Raw genomic sequence first — 5,828 nt, forward strand, 5'->3', positions numbered from 1 at the left:
TTTTTACCTCAGAGAGACCAAGTGTGAGTGGAGAAAATGGAAACCTTAGTGGCTGGTGGTTGGTTCCTGTGCACCTGCCAAAGGAGGATGGCAGAATGTACTGCACATCTTCATGGTGGTGGAAGGGAGTGCACAGCAGATCCTGGCTCAGTGGAAATTTGTGGAGAGACTGGGATGTCAGAACACAGTTTGAAGTCAGTGGATCCAATGATAATTTTGTCTCTGGAATCCTGAGAAAGCTTTTGGTATCAATGTTGGGACAGATCCTTCCAGAGACATAGGTGGAGGCCAAGCATACTGAGCCTGGCTCTAGGGGCCCAGGATAGTGGGCTGGATGCTGTGTCTGCCTCCCCACTTGAGGCTGTGTAGTGCCACACATGGACCACACTCCTGCTCCCACCAATGGGTTGTGGACTTTCTTTACTTACAGGATTTACCTACCCACCCTAGTAGTAGTCCACAGAATTTGTACCTGGAGGAGGGTCTATGCACAAGTGTTTTGTCAGCAGAGGTAGGCAGCTTCCTGGTGGCACTTCCCCCACAATAGTCTCCTGAACCTTTCCTCCTGAAGAGGTAAACCCCAAGAGCCACTTGGATTGCATGCTGCTGTGTGCAGGCCATGAGGTAGGGCAGTGCCTGGTTTACAGACCCACTACCTCAGATTTTGCCAGTCAAGGTCTGTCCTATGGATTTCTAAAAACAGTAATATTCCCTCCAGACTGCATCTCTGAAAACAGCACTGCTTTTCTTTTTTTCCTTTGGTACTAGGGTTTCCATATCTGTCCAGGGTCACTTTTCCACTGAGCTATATGTCCAAACCTGTATGTTTTTATTCTGAGACAAGATTACTGAGACTGGCCTTGAACTTGCCATCCTCCTGCCTCAGCCTCTCATGTTGCTGGGATTATATGTGTTCACTACTATACCAGGCCTAAAATCTGCAGTTTTCCCCTCAAAGCAAAGAATGTAGCAAGCACCAGAGCAGATGTGAGCATTCTGTTCTTTGGCAGGTTCTCAGGGTTCACCCCTTTCCTGCAGTCAGCCTGGGACTCAGCAACCTCTTCCTGTGTTTTATTTCCCAATGTTGGTTGTGTTTTGAGCAGCATTGTTTCCAAGCTGTGGGGTATTTGTTGTTGTTATTTTATTTTTTTGTTTGTTTGTTTTTGTTTTCTGTGTTTTTTTTTTTTTTTCATACCAGGGATTAAATTCAGGAGCACTCAACCACTGAGCTACATCTCCAGCCTTATTTTGTATTTTATTTAGAGACAGAGTCTTACTGAGTTGCTTAAAACCTCACTTTTGCTGAGGCTGGCTTTGAATTCTCGATCCTTCCACCTCAACTTACTGAGCCACTGGGACTACAGGCATGTGCCACCCAGCCCAGTCATGTTCACAGCACATCACATTATTGCCACTGCTTCAGCTCTCTAACAGGCATTGGGATTGAGGTGTGCAAGTTCATTTTTGATCCTTCAGCAGTCCATGTCATCTATTCTAAGTTTAGAAAAAGATTACTGGATATTGGAGTGTGATTGCACCTATGCATAAATCAAATTTGAGTAAATATCATCCTATGTATAGAGACCTGAACAAAGAATATCTCTGCAATTACTTGTATTTTGCTTTGTTTTTTCAATTGTGTTTCTTAGTTTTCTGAAAGTATAATGTAATTTATAAGTTTTTTTAAATTTTCAATTTTTGGGGTGTTATTATAATTGTTATTGTTTATAATTATTTCTTAGTCTAGTTTCAAATTTCAATTTTTCCCACAAACTATTGATGATATATAATAAATCAATGAACTTTGGCCTGTTTACCATTTATTTTGCTTTTTGCTATCACCATACTTTCTCATCAAACATGGGATGGTGGGCTTTATTGCTGTTTTCTTTAAATTTTTAAATTGTTCTAATTATTTACACATGGCAGTAGGATGCATTTATGCATTTTGATAAATCATACATAAATGGAATATAATTTCTCATTTTTCTGATTGTACATATTGTGGGATCACATTGGTCATGCAGTCATAAATGTACATAGGTAATAAAGTCTGCTTTTCTCTACTGTCCTTCCTATCCCCAAGTTACCAAAATCATGGCCTAGAAAAATCAAAACCATGAATTTCAGAGCTTTATCAGAACTGCCACAAGGGGGTGCAGGGGCACCAATGAACAGTGAGCATTAAGTGTCCTGTTTTGCCCACAGTGACCAGCAGGTCATTCTCAGGGCCACTTTTCCTAATCCCCTTGAATCATCTGCCTGCCAGGGATGGGTGTCCTGTGCCTACAGGGGAAAGAAACTAAGACTGAGGACTCCATGGGGCCATGACTCTGGTGACAAGAACCTCCTTCTCCTTGAGACCCATACAGGGAGATAGATGTCTCTACTGGGAACACCTGGAGACCAGGTCTCCTTGGCACCTACATGTGAGATGTCACTGTGGCTTCTGGATAACCAAAGTGCATTTGAGGAAAAGGTGAGGAAGAATGAGGGAAAGCCTGTCATCCACTATTCTATGTGCTGAGGAGGAAACTCTGCCATGTTCTTTACTTTCATAGGTAATGTTTTAGCTGGGCTTACTTTTCCAAAAGCATCCTTTGTTGAGGTTTTTTCTGCTCATCCTCAAAACATGATGTCATAGCATAATATTTTTATAAATTGGGTGTGTATCTGGAGAGAATTCCAGGACACTGAAAAGAGAAACACTAAGCCACAACCTCAGAATGTTGCAAGAATGGCATAGGAGTCCCCTGGAGCCTTATGGAGAATTGAGGGAAGGCTAGTGCCACCTCACTGCTTAATTTTATTCCTGTTTATATGGCTCTCTTTTTTCAGTGTTAAAGTACCTGAAACAATCAGAATTTGATGTATAAGTGCAATAACATTGTGGAAAGAGTTCTTTAACTATGTGTTCTTGATTTTTAGAAAAGACGCTGGGGCTTTCTTGGTGAGTTTGCACACAGATGGGTGGGCTATTTGACATTTTCCAGAAGCCACTGTGGTGACAGCTGTGGCAATAGATGCCAGACTACACTGCTCAGAACCCCTGGGGGTACCTGGGCATACATACTGATACAGCTCCCGCAGTCTTCTGTGGAGAGGGCTAGGAAGGCAGGATTCTGAATTACACTACTCAGAACCCTTGGGATACCAGGGCAAGCACATGTTCCAAAACTTCTGGGGGCCATATTGGTCACTGCTGGGAAGCAGAATGCTGGACCACATTGCCCAGAGTTTTCAGGGGTGACTGGTTGGGAATGTACCAAGCAGCTCATAGGACACTCTTGGGTCAGGGCTGCAAAATTTACAATAGATGTGCCTTCCCAGTGTCCTTCAGGGTCTACAGTTTCCAGGGCCCACTGCAATGAGGGTAGCATGGGCCAAATGACAGAGTGTACTACAAATATCCCTTGGGGACCTGCAGCTCACAGAGAATTCTGCAGTGAGGGATAGGCAGGCAGAATGACAATCTGTGCTGCATGTTACCCTTGGGTGCCTGCTGTTCCCAGGAGCCTTTGGAGTGAGAACTGCAAGAACGGAAATACCAAACTTTAGTGCACAAATTCCCTGGGGTTGCCTATACTCTGCAACTTCTAGAGGTTTCTGTGATGAGGGTTGCAATGTTAGAGCACACTACCTGCAATCTTCAGGGTACCAGGAAAAGCAGAGTTTGAAGTTACTGTGGCCCTTCTCTAAGCAGATCTGTGCACATAAAACACTAGATTAAATTATCTAGAACTCTCAGGAGTTGCAACTCCCAGTATTCTCTGTGGTGATCAGATAAACCATTAGCTTTGTGTAAACACAATCCTCAGGTGCTCTAGCTTCCAAGTTTATCTGTAATAATTGAGCATGAACACACTCCTTCATTTCCCATAGTCCTCTGGGACTGCCAGAACCCTCTGTGTTTAGTGAGCAAACCACTGAACTGCATTACCCAAAATTCTAATAGGACTTGAGATACCAGTTTTCTCTGTGTGGAATGGGCAAAACATGAGACTACATTACCCACAATACATAGTGCCAGCAGCTCCAAGCTCCTCTGCCATGAGAACTGTAGGGTTATACTATCTAAAATCCTTGAGTGTGTTGCTGAGGTGAGTTTCAGCCTGCAACTTCAAGAGGACTCCATAGTGAGGGCTGGACATACTTAAGGCCAAACTACACTACCAACAAGTCCTGAGACTAAACTAGATGTGAAGCCTAGAGTTTCCAGAGGCCTCCACAGTGGGGATTGCATTGGTACAGGACTGTATAACATTAGAATTCTCAGAGTACCAAGGCTAACATGTGGCCTGCTGTTCTCATGGCTCTCCCAGCAGGTGCACAGAGGCAAAACACTGGACTACATTGCCCAGAATCCTAAGGGGCCAGAATCTCCCAGGATCCTCACTGGTGAGGAATGTGGAGTAGAGAAATAAACTACACTACCCAAGATTCTTGGAGGGGCTCAGATGCCTGATGTGGCCTATCACTCAGAGGTCTCCACAGTGAGGGCTCTGCAGGCAGAAGACCAGAATACCTCAGGGCCTGTAGCTCCTAGACAACTTTCCTATTGAGGGTTACATATATAGGCTTTGCATTGCACTATCCAGTCTCCTCAGGGGTATAGAGGCAGGCTTGCAGTATTCAGATCCTGGGAGTCTTGATGGTGATTTCTACTTAAGATCAACTGTACTATTCTGAATAATCAACTGCCTGCTGTTCTCAAGACCGCTGATGTCAGTGCTACCTTAGAGTGAACTATAATACTGAGAATTCCTGCAGTCTCAGAGCTCCAAGGAGTCACTATTGTGTGGGCTACACCAACATAGCACTATGCTAGAATGTTCATGGTCTTTGGGGACCTGCATCTGCCACTTGTCTCTGTGGTGAGAGATGCATGGGAAGAACACCACACAATACTGCCCAGAATCCTTAGATGTGCCTGGGTGACTATGAATCCCAGAGACCTCTGTAGTGAGGATGGCATTCAGGTTGCATAGTTCTAATAAACTTCAACCATATCACTTTAACACTGGTCAAGTAACATTAAAATAAGGTGGGGGTTTGCTGCTCTTTGGAACATATTTTCTGAATAAACTACTTATTTTAAAAACACACACACACAGCATGAGACAGTACTTAGAGAGTTGTTCTTCCATTTCTACAGTGGTCCCTGCATAGAGCATTTTGATCTATCAAAAAAATGACCTTTCCATTTTTAGTATGTGAATCTAGAGTGTATTTAAAGTATTTTGAGAAGGAAAAATACCAAGAATCAGATTTCTGGTCACTTGAATATTTCCAATCAGTATTTAATTTTAAAAGTATATTAATTTTTTTTTGTGGTGCTGGGGATTAAACTCAGGGCCTTGTGCTTGCAAGATGAGCACTCTACCAACTGAGCTACCTCCCCAGCCCTATATTAATTTTTTTTTTCTCAGAAATATACACTGCCAAGCCCAGGCCTATGCCATGAGACCCACCATCCCCAGTGCTCCCACTGTGGGTAATCATCTATGAAAATGGGGTCACCTTTTCCCACAAGCATTGATTATTCCTGACCTGGAGGTAGTGGGATAGCACCCTTCTTGTGACACTGAATTATCAAGTTCTCTCAAGCATCAGGCTACTGAAGAATAGAAGGTTTGAACAGTACAGTATAATTTTATTGTTGAGATCTTTTTTTAATTAGTGGTATTATTAAGATTATTTCTATTATACCTATTATATTTCTACTTTTTTCTCTTATTATTTTTCCCACTCTATTTTCCTCTTATATATCTGTTTCCTTGGAGAACCTTTCTCCTTTTCTCATGCTAACAAAATATTTCTTTTAATTC

The sequence above is a fragment of the Sciurus carolinensis genome (genome assembly GCF_902686445.1).
Source record: "Sciurus carolinensis chromosome 14 unlocalized genomic scaffold, mSciCar1.2 SUPER_6_x, whole genome shotgun sequence".
Taxonomy (NCBI): Eukaryota; Metazoa; Chordata; class Mammalia; order Rodentia; family Sciuridae; genus Sciurus; species Sciurus carolinensis.